At 42.5% G+C, this 17,435-nt stretch overlaps 1 pseudogene; it reads right to left on the reverse strand.

Moving 5' to 3' along the window:
- LOC130119774 (ubiquitin recognition factor in ER-associated degradation protein 1-like) overlaps positions 1–12,761 on the reverse strand; it is a 32,067-nt pseudogene extending 19,306 nt beyond the window's left edge.
- Positions 12,762–17,435: the final 4,674 nt, after the last annotated feature.

Raw genomic sequence — 17,435 nt, forward strand, 5'->3', positions numbered from 1 at the left:
GGTTCCTTGGATAATATGGAGTCGTCCAGGTCCAGAAGCAGAAAAGCAGCCCCAGACCTTCACATTTGCACCACCACGCTTCACTGTTGGGAGGAGGTTCTTTTCTTCATATGCAGTGTTGGCTTTTCTCCAAACATGTTGGTTTTGATTGTGACCAGATAATTCTATTTTGGACTCGTCTGTCCAGAGAATGGACTTCCAGAAGGCCTCTGGTTTGTCCAAGTGCTCTCTGGCAAAGTTGAAACGGGCAGCTTTGTTCTTTTTTGAGAGCAGAGGCTTCCTTCTAGCAACCCTCCCATGAATGTCATGGCTATTCAATTTCCGTCTGATTGTAGACGCATGCACATTTGTCCCAGGTGCTACCAGAGAGGTCTGCAACTCTCTAGAGGTGATGTGTGGGTTGGCCTTTACCTGATTTATTATTTTTCTGGTGCTTCTGGGTGATAGTTTTGATGGGCGTCCACTTCTAGGCAGAGTTGCTGTCATGTTGAAGGCCGTCCATTTATAAATTATATGTCTTACAGTGGATGGATGGAGCTGGAATCTTTTGGAGATGGTCTTATATCCCTCCCCAGACTGATGGGCTGTCACTACCCTCTTCTTCATGTCCTCGGATATCTCCTTTGCTCTCGGCATTGTTGATTTGTATGGGACCACAGTGGTTTGGTTGGTTTCCTCTCTCTTTTAATTCGTGCAGGCCAAACCCTTTCCCAAGGATGTGTCATTTCATTGGTCTGCTTAAATGATTGATTAAGCACCCAAATGTGTTTCACCCGAGTCTGTTACCTGCTTGACTTAACCAATGCAGCTGGGGGTTCACTTACTTTTGCACATACACTAATTCCGTGTTTCATGTAGTTTTTGGGCTACTTAAACAAGTCCCACTAAACAAGTACATGCAACTGATAAACATATATCTGACATTTCATACATAAAAACTGGTGATGATAGAATAAGAAAATCATGGTAAAACAACAGAAAAATCTAAACTGCTCAAGGGGTTCACATACTTTCAAGCAGCACTGTATACACACACACACACACACACACACACACACACACATTATGTATCATGTAAACTACATGTATCATGTAGTTTACATGCTCTAACAGGTACAGGCTCTAACAGGTACTATTTAATGAAGATGCCAGTTGGGGACCTGTGAGGCGTCTGTTTCTCAAACTAGAGACTCTAATGTACTTATCTTCTTGCTCAGTTGTGCAACGCGGCCTCCCACTTCTTTTTCTACTCTGGTTAGAGCCTGTTTGTGCTGTCCTCTGAAGGGAGTAGTACACACCGGTGTAGGAAATCTTCAATTTCTTAGCAATTTCTCGCATGGAATAGCCTTCATTTCTAAGAACAAGAATAGACTGTCGAGTTTCAGATGAAAGTTCTCTTTTTCTGGCCATTTTGAGCGTTTAATTGACCCCACAAATGTGATGCTCCAGAAACTCAATCTGCTCAAAGAAGTGCCCATCCAACCAATCCAACTTGTGGGAGCTGCTTCTGGAAGCGTGGGGTGCAATTTCTCCAGATTACCTCAACAAATTAACAGCTAGAATGCCAAAGGTCTGCAATGCTGTAATTGCTGCAAATGGAGGATTCTTTAACGAAAGCAAAGTTTGATGTAAAAAAAATCTTATTTCAAATAAAAATCATTATTTCTAACCTTGTCAATGTCTTGACTCTATTTTCTATTCATTTCACAGCATATGGTGGTGAATAAGTGTGACTTTTCATGGAAAACACAAAATTGTTTGGGTGATCCCAAACTTTTGAACGGTAGTGTATATAAATAAATTCTTTGTAAAGTAAACCTTAAAAACAAAGATTTCCCACCCAATTTTAAGGTTTTTCCAGAAAACATAAGACAGTGTTCTACAATCTTCCATAGGATAATACTCGTTTTAATACTCATATTAGTATTTGACAAGGGAGCCCCTTGGTGGGGAAACTCTGAATTTCTCCCTGCTCAATTCCAAAATAAAAATGACATACACGACACTGCATTGCTTGGCAGTGGTTATCCCTGCATATAAACAGTTTCACTGCACACACATATGTGTGTGTGTGTGTGTGTGTGTGTGTGCATGTATGTATGTATATGTGTATGTGTGTGTATGCATGTATGTATTTATGTATGTACGTAGATTTGTGTGTGTGTGAATTGCAAACTTGTTAATATGTGGGATGAATTTAATTCTTTCCATGCTCTGGTTCCAATTACACCGTCTTTAAATATCCCAACAGCAACATCAATCTTCTTGCCTTTGTTATATCTTATGAACTCAATCAGATCTTCACCACATGCTACAGTTTACTTGAATTATCTTGAATTTGCAAAGCCATCAGTACCCTGTTAGTTTACTGCGACTGTCTGGTCTAATATGGAGGAAGACGCTTCAGCTTATGATCTGTCAATTGTTTCAAAGTCAAAAGTAGAGCAGGTGTTGCCATAACTTGGCACAAACACATTACACCTATACAGTGAACGAAGGCCTGGCGGCCTGTCCAGGGTGTCTCCCTGCCTGCCGCCCAGTGACTGCTGGGATAGGCTCCAGCATCCCCGCGACCCTGAGAGCAGGATAAGCGGTTCGGATAATGGATGGATGGATGAAGTCACCGAAGAGAAGACTAATAATAAAACAGTAACAAACACACAACGCCGGAGCAACACACTGTATCCTCCGTCTACAGCGCTGTCTTGGGCTGGTATCAAATACATGGAAATTGAAAAGTCACTGAGCCTGCTGATGGAAGACACATGCCACGCGCCACTAGAGGTGTCGCACTGACACACACAGAAATGAAATATAAAAAAACAACTGCTCGATAAAACCTTAAGTGACAAATACAATGGAAACACAATCATAGAAGTGCAAATGTAGAAAATAAGCGTGCACATCACTAGGTGTTAGTGCGGTTATAGAGGAATCCAAAGAAGTTGAATCAAGTGCGACTGGACTTGGTATATATCCATGAAAGACACGTTATAGAGGAATCGGAGCAGAATTTACAAATATCAAAATATACACAACACGCTCATACACACCAAAAACCTAGCCGTAGGCTGTTGTGAAAAGTAAGAATTTTAACCTGCTTTTAAAAGTGCTCAGTGTGGGGGGCCTCTCGCAGGTCCTCAGGCAGGGCGTTCCACCTATTTGGGGCCTAAATACAAAAGACATCCCCTGCAGCTGTGAAAACGATGGCGCAGTGGTTAGCTTGGCCGCCTCACAGCAAGAAGGTTGTGGGTTTGAGCCCCGGGGTAGTCCAACCTTGGGGGTTGTCCTCTGTGTGGAGTTTGTATGTTCTCCCTGTGTCTGCGTGGGTTTCCTGCGGGTGTTCCGGCAGGTCAGGTGAATCGGCCGTACCGAATTGCCCCTAGGTATGCGTGTGTGTGTGTGTGTGTGTGTGTGTGTGTGTGTGTGTGTGTGTGTGTGTGTGTGTGTGTGTGTGTGTGTGGGCCCTGTATGATGGCCTGGCGGCCTGTCCAGGGTGTCGCCCCGCCTGCAGCCCAGTGGCTGCTGGGATAGGCTCCAGAAACCCTGAGAGCAGGATAAGCGGTTGGGATAATGGATGGATGGGTGTTTCGGCAGCCAGGGCGCCAGGAAAATACTGTAGAATAACAGGATGTTAATTCACGGTTACAAAGCGTTCATGCTATTTTACATTAGACACCTAAGTTCACAGTCTATTTTTTATTTTTTTATTTTATTGACATTTCCATGTATTTCTGAACTAGAGTTAGTACGAGGGATGGGTGAAAGACCACTGCCTTTGAACCTGGGAGTTGTTGCTAGTTTGTATCATATTAACATGTATTTTATATACAGCGGCGGCACAAGGCCATGTGGAGCTCAGTGTACAAGCAACACGGTTTCAAAACCAACTCTAGTTTTGACGGGGAGCCAACGCAGAGATGTAAGAACAGATGTAATGTGTTCATGCTTCTTAGGTCCGGTGAGAACACGTGTAGCCGCACTTTCAATTAACTGCAGTTGCTGCACAACTGACTTTGGGAGGCCGGTGAACGGTCCATTATAGTTGTCCACCCAAGTCAAGTCAACTCTATTTGTAGAGACCAATATCACAAATAACAATAATAAAAAAATGCTTCAGGGGGCTTTACAGCAGCATAACATCCTGTCCTTAGACCCTCACAATGGATAAGGAACAATTCCCTAAAAAAAAAAAAAAAACTTAAACAGGGAGGAAAAATAGGACGAAGCCTCAGGGAGAGCAACAGAGGAGGGATCTCTCTCCCATGGCGGACAACGTGCAATGGATGTTGTTTACACAGTTTACTGAATACAACATTAAAAGAGGAAAACATTATTATAATGGAATTATAAAATACATGAAGAATATGATGAGGAGGATGTCCAGCAGTGTCCAGACGCCACCGGAACAGCCCAGGACCCGAGCCACGCAACCACCATCACCATGTAGACAACTTGCTTTACGGATTAATCATGAGTCTGATGTTGATAGAAAACTCCTTAGTTTTTGTTTTTTTTGGGGGGGGGGGTTGGCCCCCCCACCCCCGTTTTTCTATCCAATTGTACTTGGCCAATAACCCACTCTTCTGAGCTGTCTCGGTCTCTGCTCCACCCCCTCTTCCAATCCAGGGAGGGCTGAAGACTATCACATGTCTCCTCCGATACATGTGGAGTCGCCAGCCGCTTCTTTTCACCTGACAGTGAGGAGTTTCGTTAGGGGAATGTACCGCGTGGGAGGATCAGGCTATTCCCCCAGTTCCCCCTCCCCCCCGAACAGGCGCTCCGACCGACCAGAGGAGGCGCTAGTGCAGCAACCAGGACACATACCCACATCCGGCTTCCCACCCACAGACACGGCCAATTGTTTCTGTAGGGACGCCCGACCAAGCCGGAAGTAACACGGAGATTCGAACCGGCGATCCCTGTGTTGGTAGGCAATGGAATAGACCGCTACCGGACGCCGAAAGCTCCTTCTTTTTGAAATGTTTTCAAGGTGGTAGAAGGCTGCTCTTGTGAGATGATGGATATGGTTCTATTCTTATTGTTTTGTTTTGTTTTTTGGGTTTTTTTTTTTACTCATTGACGAGGTATACGAGTAAGGCACACTCTGATGTGTAAAAAAACAAAAACAAAAACAAAAACAAAAGTTTATTAACGAGATTGTGTAGATTGAGCATCAGAGGGGGCAGGGTATTATAAGTAGAAACATTCTCCTGCTCCTTTTTTCAAACATGTAACGGTTGCTTGTTTTCTATGATTGAAATAAAGACTTACATACCTAAAATTTAGATCGCCGTCTATGATTACACCCAGATTTCTAGGGTCGCTTTTGCACTCCAGCGACAGAGAACTGAGATGAGCTGCAATTAATTCTCTGTCTCTGAGTCTTTGCACTATAAATGAGTATCTGTCTTGTCTTTGTTCAACTGTAAAACGCTCTCTGGCATCCCGAGATCAATATGGCCAATACACTGAGTTAGGGCATGTTTGGGACCTAGGTCATCAGGAGATAGGGATCTGTACAGTTGTGAATCATCTGCACGATTACGGTAATTTGGGGTGTCCGGGTGGCGTGGCGGTCTATTAAGTTGCCTACTAATATGGGGATCGGTGGTTCGAATCCCCGTGTTACCTCTGGCTTGGTTGGGCATCCCTACAGACACAATTGCCCTTGTCTGTAGGTGGGAATGCAGATGTGGGTATGTGTCCTGGTTGCTGCACTAGCGCCTCCTCTGGTCGGTCGGTCGGTCGGGGCGCCTGTTGAGGGGGGAGGGGGAAATGGGGGGGAATAGCGTGATCGTCCCGCTGGCGAAACTCCTCACTGTCAGGTGAAAAGAAGCGGCTAGCGACTCCACATGTATTGAGGAAGCATTTGGTAATCTGCAGCCCCCCCCCCGTATCGGCAAGAGGGGGTGGAGCAGAGATCGGGACGCCTTGGAAAAGCTGGGGAATTGGCCAGATGCATTTGGGGAGAAAAAAAAGGGGGAAAAAAAGAAAGGAGAAAAAATAATTATTGCAATTTATTTTGTGTTTCTGTATAACATGTGAGAGTGGGAGCATATAGAGATAAAATAGTAATGGTCCAAGAATTGAAATTTGGGTACCCCACACATAATACCCACTTTGTCTGAGGCAAAGTCTCCAAAGGACAAAAATAACTGCCTCTCCCGCTAAACCAGTTCAGCACCAGGCCACATGGGCCGACCCATTTTCCTAGTCTTTCTAGTAACATCTCATGGTCAACACAACAGTGTCGAAGGTGGCACTGAGATCCAGGACGACAAGAACGGATTGGAATCTGCGATCATATGCAGACCGGTCACAACTTTGATAAGTGCTGTTTCTGTGCTATGGTGAGGTCAAAAACTGATAAACGGCTAGAAGGTTGGTTGAAGTTAAATAGTTATCAAACTGAGGATACATTGTTTTTGTTTTGTTTTGTTTTTTTCAAGTATTTTGGTGAGGAATGGTAAATGGGAGATGGGTCTATGGCTGCAAATAAGTGTTGATGCATGCTCAATAACCCAGGTGAGAAAATCAAAGAAGGTTGAATCGGTTCATCTGGATACAACGTGTATTGACATCAATGAACTTTGTATCCAGATGAACCGATTCAACCTTCTTTGATGTCGCATCAAGGTTGCTCTTCTTCAGAAGTGGTATAATGATAGCTGCTTTAAGTGCAGCAGGAAATCAACATGACTAAAGAGAGCAGTTAACAATTTCTGATACCTCAGGTGCTAAGCAATTAAAACAGTTTAAAAAAAGTGGTTTAGGGAGAGGATCCAAGCAACAGGTGGAGGACCTGAGCTGCCCAACAATGTTGTCTCGATTTGTAACGTCTAGACTAGAGGTTCAAAGTAAGACACGGTGCCAGTGATTATTTCCGGAGAACTGGAGGGTAGGTTCATTTCTGCATCCTGAGGCACTAATGTTCCGTCTAATGGACTATCTACCAACATGGCAAATGACTCTCCAACAGTTGACTCTCTCTCTCTCTCTCTCTCTCTCTCTCTCTCTCTCTCTCTCTCTCTCTCTCTCTCTCTCTCTCTCTCTCTCTCTCTCTCTCTCTCTCTCTCTCTCTCTCTCACACACACACGTACTTTTCCAGTCTCCTCTTTCCTTCCTCTCTCAGGTTTGAGAGATGAAGGAGAGAGGAATGGAGGGGAGACCAAACAAAGCAAAGAGAAGTGATGAAGTGTACAGTCTTATCCTGTAATGGATGAAGGTAAAGCAAATCAAAAATTTCCGTCGGTTAATTTGGACGGATGTTTGAAATGGCGTAAAAGCTAAGCAGAAGTCTCTGTGACAGGTGAATTAGCTGTCTAATACAGCTGCAACTCAACAGTCTACCTCAGAGACACCAAAATCACTGTGGCCCTGATGGCTCTTACTGTTGCCGTGTTATGATGTGCTTACATAAAGCCCATGATACAATAACCTGTGCAAGTAACACGACAAGTGGAAACAAACTATACACAAATAAGTGTTGTTTTTTCCATTTCACTACACCAGTGATAAGGACTTGTGTAATGCAGGTTATTATGTTGTCTAGAATAAATCATCCTCCCTTTTTTTTTCTGGGTAAAATTTCACAGTAAATACAAGCCTCCTATTTAAGATCTTATCAGCTTTCTGGTGCATATGTTTCCCATATCTCTCCATTTGTTTTCTTTTATAAATGCGTTTATTTTCCTAATAATTTGGCCCATTGATGGTGTAGCACCATGTTTCAGGGCAACTCTCTGTTGCCCAAGGGCAGCAATTTGTTTTGAGCATTTCACTATACTGAGTGAGAAAACAACTCTATTTGCATAAAAAAATGAAACTTCTTTTGAGAAATAGACATTATTTCAAATATAAATGGCATTTTCATGGTTTGAGTTCATAATGTCATGGTATTTATAAGACATGGATGTTTTATGAACATGTTTTTTAAAATATTTGCTCAAGAAAGAAACTTTTTCATTCAAAACTGCCTCAAGTCACAGGTAATACATTTGTTTGTGCATGATTTGTTGATTTTTACTCTTCTAAGGAACACAGTCAAATAAATTAAATGCATGCTAAACACATGCAAACGTTAGCGTTTTTTTTTTCCCGAAACCGTCAATGGTGTTGTTATAAGTGCTCAACTAATGAGCGGAATATCAATACAGATACAGGAAAAATCAACAGTTGTGTATTTACACACAACTCCCTGTGTGTGTATGTATTTACCATATGGTAAACACACACACACACACACACACACACACACACACACACAAACTTTCTACATGGCCAAATGTATGTGGACAACCAAGCATCACACCCATATGTGCTTGTTGAACATCTCATTCCAAAGCCAAGGGCATTAATATGGAATTGGTCCCCTCCTTTGCTGCTAAAACAACCTCCATTCTTCGGGGAAGGTTTTCCAGTAGATTTTGGAACATGGCTGCAGGGATTCAGCCACAATAGCATTAGTGAGGTTAGGCACTGATGTTGGGGAGAAGGCCTGGCTCACGTTCGATGTCCCAGTTGATCCCAAAGGTGTTGGATGGGGTTGAGGTCAGGGCTCTGTGCTGACCAGTCCAGTTCTTCCACACCAACGGCATGTCTTCATGGACCTCGCTTGGTGCACAGCTGCATTGCTGAAACAGGAAAGGGCCTTCCCCAAACTGTTGCCACAAAGTTGGAAGCCCACAATTCTCTGGAATGTCATTGTATGCTGTAGAATTAAAATGTCCCTTCCCTTGAACTAAGGGGCCCAGCCCAAACTATGAAGAACAGCCCCGGGTCATTATTCCTCCTCCACAAAACTTTATAGTTGGCATCATGCATTCAGGTAGGTAGCGTTCTCCTGGCATCGAAAATCAAGATTGGTCTGTCAGACTGCCAGATAGTGAAGTGTGCTTCATCACTCTAGAGAACACTTTTCCATATTTCCTGAGTCCAATGGCGGTATGCTTTACATCACGCCAGCCAATGCTTGGCATTGCACAAGATTAAATTAGACTTGTTTGTGGCTGCTTGGCCATGGAGACCCATTTCATGAAGCTACAGGTGAATAGTTATTGTGCTGACATTGCTTCCAGAGGGAGTTTGGGACTTGGTCGTGAGTGTTGCAACCAAGGACAGACGATTTTTACATGGTATGCACTTCAGCACTAAGTATTCCTATTCAGTGGTCTTGCGTTGCCTGCCGCGTCACGGCTGAGCTGGAATTTGATCAAATGACTTGTTGGAAGGATGGGAGTCACCAAGCTCTTCAGTATGACCCATTCTTCTGCCAGTGTTTGTCTATGGAGATTGGCTACAGCATACAGATGCTGGATTTTATGCACCTGTTAGAAATGGATGTGGCTGAAATTACCGAACCCACTAATTAGAACGGGTGTCCACACACTTTTGGCCATGTAGTGTATATTTAATATAAAATACCAAAATCTGTACGTATGTGCAGAACTTTACACATGCATAACCGTGCTCTCTTCCACATCTGTCCGGTTCAGGTTGTTCTCCACAACGGACAATGTTGGGCGACAACAGACCATGTGTTCAGTGGAGCAGATCGGCTGTAAACCCACCACCATCCAGGGGACCTCTGTTACTCGGGATTCAGTTAAATGTGTAGACCAATATCATAGCCTAATTCATATATACCAACCACCACACCATCCATACTCTCCTCTCCTGGGAAGCAATTCTCCCCAGTTAAATTACTACCCCCCCCCCCCGCGCTTCAAAAAGATTGTCGAGGGTGTAAATTATATCCACAAAATATCATGTGTAATGACAAATGTATGGCCGATCCTGCAGAAAGTGGTCTACACTGCAGAAATTTGGTTGCAGCTTACAGTAAGAAATCAAACAAATGTATATCAATATTCAGAAAATGTTTGCTCATACCATTTTACTAAGTCATAACTAATGATTATATTCTAACTCACAAATAATAAATATGGCACTGCTCCAAAAGAGGACAGGCCCTGTCAAAATAAAAAAAGGTCCCTCACAGTATATTTATTGGATGCAAGAAGCTAAAATGTAGTCTTTTGCCTGAGGGCAGAGGTAAGAGGTGAGTAGTGAAACAGTTGCCAGGCAGTTGACGTTGATAAGTTGATAGTGCCACCCATAGCCAGGTAAATATATTGCATCTTCTAGTCTTCTGAGTGGAGATTGCAATGAGATGCATAGCAGAATGAGCAACTAGCAGTGGCACTGTTTGCCAACTGTGTTGCCCTTTCCTTTCCTTTCCTTTCTTTTCTTTTTCTTTCTTTTTTATTTTTTGGGTGGGGTGTTTACTGCAGATATAAGAAATTTAACTGCATTCAACGTGATGCATCAAACAAAAGATTTGTCTGAAGCAGTGCCAAATTAGGTCAATTTAATTGACAGAGACGCCTTAAAGTGGTGGTGGTTATTAAGGTTGACTCTTCTATGGTTGAGGAAAACATTTCCAAAGACACCTTGCATATGTCCATCCCTAATAAAGCATATTTTAAGTCAACCATTTCCCGGTGGAGTTGGTTGACTAAATGAGGCTATTTGTCAACCAAATACTGTGGAGCAGTTTTTGCCAAATTGCGGCCCTCCTACAATTAACTGCAGACATATACATGCAAAACCAACCCTGTAGCCTATTTATGAGAACCATATTAGGAAATGTGTATTTTCAGCTCCACGTTTAATGAAATCCCATGGGCAGTTGTTACCTCAAATCATTAAAATTTAATATTGTATGTTGCATTAACTAGATGAAATTATTATTATCATCATTACCATTATTATTAAACTAAATAATTAAATTGACATTTAATTATTTGATTAAATATTTAATTATTTATCATTTAACTTGTTTAATTATATTTATATAATAATAATAATAATAATAATAATAATAATAATCTTTATTTCGGACACACAGCTGGTCCATAGCATACAAGCAACATACAATAAAATAAAAAAATACAATTTAAAAAAAAAAAAAAAAAAAACCAATACACATTTAGGCCTACATGACACCCCTACACTCCACGAGCATGCGCACGCGCGCACACACACACACACACACACACAGACACACAACATGTGAGACATCCACACACAGCAATGTACAACACAGTCAGTTCATAACAGATACAGGCTGCCTCACTGGTGCTTTTGAAGTCTGGATGTGAGCCGATAGCAGCTTTTCGTAGGGCTGGTTAGAGCTTCTATGACGCTGTTCTCCAACACATCCAGGCGACGCATACAATTATACATTAGCTGCCTTAAAAGTACATCACATGTAGGCACATCTGAGGACACAAACAACTGACTGGCGCTATGCCATCTGGGGACATGAAGCAACAGCCTCATAGCATCATTGTAAGCTACTGTGAGCCTCTGCATACTTCTCTTCCTGTAAGAAGACCAGAGATGAGCTGTATACAGAGGTGTTACATAAGCTCTAAACAATGAACACTTGACATTAACAGAGCACATAGAGAACTTCCGAAGCAACATATTAGCCTGGGCATAGATTTTACAGCATTACTGTTGTATGATATCATTTATTATATAAAATTATTTTATATAATAGATATAAAATATAATATAATATTTTATATAATAAATATTTTATATAATAAATGTATGATATCATATAAAATTATTTAATTGTTTATTATTTAATAATAACCCATCCATTATCCAAACCGCTTATCCTGCTGTCTGGGTCGCGGGGATGCTGGAGCCTATCCCAGCAGTCATTGGGTGGCAGGCGGGGAGACACCCTGGACAGGCCGCCAGGCCATCACAGGGCTTTATCATTGTACTGCCACACGTCAACCTTAAGATAATGTATAATAAACCAAATGCACCAATTGGATTCATTCCAATGCAGGAAAGGTCATTCAAATATGGGTTTCTCCCCTTCTTGCATAATGACTGTCCCGCACCAGACAAGGCGATGAATCTGCTCATGGCGTCATCATCATCTCTCATTTTCCTGGGCAGAGGCCTTGAGCTTCTGATGAAGGTGATCCGGCTAACGTTGACCTCATAGTTGGGGAGCCCTCTTTTAATGTCACTTGGGTCAATCGGGGCAGGGCTAGGCTCAATGCCTTTCCTCTTGCCATCCAAGTGATTACCAGAGCCAGTGAAAGCTCTGAATCCCATATCCACGTCAGCATAACTGCTTGGGTCTCCTTCTTCCTCTGTGGGTTCTTCTTGGTGCTGAGGCCTTCTTTCAGGTTCTTTGTAGCCCAATGGAGCATCAAATCCATATTCATATCACACTCAAGGATTGATACTGCTTTATCTGGCTTGGTCTCGATTACTCGCAGTTCATAGATCTTTTCATTGTAGTTGATAGCGATGACGTCTGCTGGCTCTGTGGTTGAAATTTGGAGTATGTGGCGACCATAAGGTGGACCCTTTCTACTTGGACTAAACCACCCTTCTAGACATAGATTCTGTATCATCCAGTGTGGAAGGTAGCAAATTCCGTCACCTGCGACAAACTCCAGAACACCACTATGTGTCGTCCTGCCCGAGTTCTTGTTGGTTAACTTGAACAACACTGGATATGTGATGTTAAGCCTGCTGAGTTGGTCAAGAGCAGAGGGTGGCATTATTATTTCCCCTCCTTTCTCCACATCCGAGCGGTCGTTTGGACCCGCCAGCATGGACATGGAGTAGCAAAGGTAATGAGCGGAGAAGCGGTTCTGGAAAGCCTGTGACACCGGGTGGTCAAATACGTGAAAAGAAAAACTTGAATCATGACGGCGCATGTTTCTGTCCGTGGTGTAGTGTAGCTGAACAGCCAGTCGACGCTAAAGTGGATCTGGACTGGGAGCAGCTTGTTAAACGGAGGATCTTACTGGGCATCACTTACCATGTTGATGGTTACCCGATGCTTCGACGGACTCGGAAAGGTCCCGGCCCGCTTTACCCTGCTATGTGGAAAAACAAGTTGTGAACAGCCAATAATTTAATTATTTAATAATAATTAAACGTTTAATTATTAACTTGTTATTAAATTATCAAACTATTATTATTATTAAACTAAATTAATTATTATTTAAATGTATTAACTCTCAGATGTGTGTATCTCGTTGGATGAAAGTGTCTACTAAATTAAATTGTGACATTGTAACATTGCAATAGCATTTTAACATATATTTACGTTCATGAAAAGATTATTGTGAATGCAGCATAAACTGTAGGGCAGAAAAATAAATATTTGCAATGATCCCTCTCCCACATGTTGCTTATTTTAGTATAGTTAATATAGACCACACACTTACTGTGTGGCTGTTCAGACAGAGGGTGCTGGTGTCAAAGTGTGTCTTCAAGCTGTCTGAAGTCAAGAGTTGGCATTTCATGAATTCATCTGGTAAAGAATGATGGAGAGAGCATTCACAGCCAGTACCCCGGCTTGTCTGTGGGTTACGCTGCATCGGCTTTGCTTAATGGTAGATGTCAGGGAGAAACCACGGAACAAAATAGTTCTGAGAAAAAAAAATGCAGGCAAATAAAATGCCTACTCTATTTGCTGAACGTGCTTGTAAAGATATGCCTACTGGCAAGTTACTTATCACTTTGGCCTCCCAGAAGACTGAACCTTAACATTATGGACCGCCGATAATAATTGTGAGGTAGCAACCACAAAATCAGTCTAAAGAGATGATTGGGGGGGAAAAAAAGCACGTGTGTTCTGACAAGACTTACATAATAAGGTGAGTTCACTATGAAACCATTCAATTTCCAGCCTTGCTTCTCAAGCTGTTCTTTGTGGATTCCCACTGAACTTTAGTGGTTGTGGCATAGTGCATAATAAGTCCCGTTACCTCACCCATTCATCTTTGTCATTTCAATGACATTGCGCATCGATCAATATCCATGGTGCAAAGTAGTCAACATGAATAATGCGTTAAATTAAGATCCTAAGCAGTTATTGATTATGAATTTGCCCCTGTCCTTGAACTTATTTACTGCATTTAGATGCTTTATATGCAAGATCTGGTTTATATCATTTCAAGTACAACTTGCATCAACATTCACATCTGCCATAACGCCATCTAGTTATCTTTAACTTCTGTGTGTTCCATGTTGCAGGATATTTGCATGTCTACATCTAGGGATTGAAGCATCCCTACATATTGCACTATTGAACCAAATAGTTAAGAATAGCAAGAAAAGGCTGCAGTGATTATCCACATCCTTTCGCCCGATGGTAACACGATGTGGAGTGCCAAAGAGAAAGGCCTGACAGCTGTGAAAATCATCCCAGAATATTTTCTAGGAAAAAAGGCTTTGCAGCCAGCATGGCATGAAGCTTTGGCGATGCGTGGGCCAGAAACATGGAGTCAGAAATTATGTTTGTGTCTCCTAGGGTAAACAAGCCAGCTCACATTCATTAAAGAGCTCTTGACTGGACCTCAAATGTGTATTGACCAGCTGGGGACAAATGGAAACCATTTCCCTCTATGAATTGAACGCATTTGTTACAGTTTAGGATTGATTCTTTGGCATGCCAACCATGAGTGTGTGGGCAAGAAAAGAAGGATTGCATTATCTCAACTGAAATTGATTTAAGAGAAAGAAAACACTTATCTTTTTGACAGATTGAATGGCCTTATCAAGACACGGCCCGGTGTAGATGAAGGTGTGTGTTTTGTGCTTCAAAAATTCAGCAAATATTTACATTCTCCCTCCATGCATTTAAAATGCATTATGGGATTCACTGGCAGTACAAGAGAGGGCTTCAGGGTGTTCAGAGGCTCCCCCTCTCATCTGGCTGAACTGCTGGTTATCAGTAACACTTTTATTGCTTATTCATTAATTGCAGTTGTAAGTTGCAAATCGGTATAGACCAGCATTGAGAAAAAGCAATTAAGAAAGGTTTAAGGTCTTTTGTGCTGGTTGCAAGATTGACTGTTATCTACCTTCTCTTCTATTTTGTAACATCCGATAGTTTAGCATGGCATTGTCTCATTTGTTTTCAAAAGTCACATGTTGCTGACAACAGTGACATAGACGCTGCTCATTAAAACCGAGATGCCAAATCACTGCAAGCGTGCAGCAAGACTGTATAGACTTATACTGAGACAACACACGAGCCTAGTTCAGTATGAAGCTGAAAACGGTCAATTGTGATGAACTGTCCGCTCCAGAATGTGCGTTAGATGTGGTGTTGCTGAACAGTGTGGACATTTCTCAATGAACATGCTTCGATATCAGGAATCAGGAACACTTTATTTGTCATTGCGTACGTGAATTGAAATTAAATATAATTTTCTCTAGCCCACAGCAGTGCCACACAAAGACAAAAACACATATCCAAAAACTATAAGAACACGCATATCCAAACTAATGCATATATCCAAACTAAGCAAAAAAAATAAAAAATCACTGTCCAAGAGAACGAATGCCAGCCAGGATGACTTTCTGCTGCTCTGCATGGGCTAGCAGTTTAGCTTAGCCTGCCCCGCTTCCACATCCTGTCAGACTGCCCTCAGTGTTTCCTCTTTGGTCGTAGCTTCAGGCAAGGGCCAGGGTCCCTGGGCCCACCGGATGCGGCAGACCAGGCTCCCTCAGCTGATCCAATGCCAGCTCCTCCAGCCAGACATCCTCGACACCTCGACACCTGCACTCCACACGACGACACCAAAAACATCCCCAGTCGACGCCAGGCAAGGCCGCCGCCAGACCGCCCTCAGTGTTATCGGAACTGCTGGTCTGCATGGGCTAGCAGTTAGCTTAGCGTGCCCCGCTTCCGCATCCTTTCAGACTGCCCTTGGTGGTACCTCTTTGGGTGCAGCTCTGGGCAGGGCCATGGTCACTGGGCCCATAGGACACAGCAGACCAAGTTCGTCCAGCTGACCCAGTGCCAGCTCTCCCAGCCATCAAACGAAGACAAGATGCAGACGTGGACAAAAACACTGCATGGACGGTACTGGGTGAGGCCACTGCAAATGTGAATTCACACCACCAGATATGCTTAACAATGAAGAAAACTAATTTAATTGGATGCCTGATGAAAAGATGCCAATGCCGGATAGTTTATCATCTTACAACATTAATAAATGACAGTAAGCCAGCATGTCTTATGAGCCCTTATCACTATCTTAAAAAAACAACAAAAGCAAGTAGCCTGAATCCATTTGAGTTCTTAGAATTAGGGCAAGTGCTTTATTTAGGTGATGTGTGGGTTGAAGTTAAAACCCCCTTCCTCCTAAAAGAATAAAACTTGGCAAACCAAGAGCGTCAACAGTCATGGAAGGATATTTCAAATATTTCTGGTAAACTGTTAAACATCAGCACTAAAGACCTGCAAATTAAAGGTTTAATCTGCATTTTTTTTCATTTCACATTATAGATGATGTCATATCTACAAACGAATTTGTAATATTTTGGTGCAATACTCATAATATGACTCTACATGTTGTGGAATCTGTGAAAAAGAGCAACACATTTGCTGGACCAGTTTGGGACAATTTAAAATACAATCAAATGAAAATACCTATCAAAATAATGTGTCCTTTGTGTTTTGCAGGGCTTGAATGGTGTGAGATGACTGTATGTGTCAAGCAAATGATTAATATCTTTGAAAGAGTGAGATAGTCAGCATTATCCATCTGTAAGCAAGTGAGACTGCGATATTTCATAGCATAAACGATTCCTGATATGCTCAGATAAACCATGGAGGGAACATGTTTCTATTCAGTTCTTACAGTATTATCCGAGTTCCAACAGAAGGCATTTCTTGCCTACCTTCCTTACATTTTCATAATTCCATGATGCTCAACCTATATACCAGTCTGCTGCTGGCTGTGGTGTACAACCGCACGTGAGATCAAATCTGTGGGCTGCTGCCGACACAAGACTGAGACCGCTTCAGACGGAGACCCATGCACGATGCATGCACTGTGTGAGGAACTGCACATTGGCATTAGTCTTCCCTGTCAACCCCCCCAAATGAAGCCATCCAGAAAAACAACCCTGACTTGGACTCAGTATTGCATTTCACTCTGGTTTGAGAAGTCATTACCTTGGCACTGGCAAGATAGCTGTATTTAATCTACAAGCTGCCAGCTTTGCCATCTTCTCAGACTGGCACAGCAGGTGCTTCTTCACTGAGTCTGCAGAGGTTGCTGCGAGTCAAGTAATTTGATTCTATCTGAAGGTCCTGGAAAATCTGGACGGAGCAAAGTTCAAACCTATCTGAAAATAGATGATCGGTGTTGCTCGACGATGTTTCCCTCACAAAATGCACAACATAAGGTTTGTGGTTGTTGCGCAGCAACCTCACATCTTATTTTAGTAAAATGTTGGCGCTTTTGGGTGGTGATTTATGTCTGACTTGCTTGTGTCCCCTTGTCGCTTCACCCCCGTGTCATGTTGTGTAGGCGGTTGGAGTTGTTTGTGTTCCTACACCTACATACCCCATGACTTGCATAATG

This window comes from Lampris incognitus, chromosome 10, assembly GCF_029633865.1.
Source record: "Lampris incognitus isolate fLamInc1 chromosome 10, fLamInc1.hap2, whole genome shotgun sequence".
Taxonomy (NCBI): domain Eukaryota; kingdom Metazoa; phylum Chordata; class Actinopteri; order Lampriformes; family Lampridae; genus Lampris; species Lampris incognitus.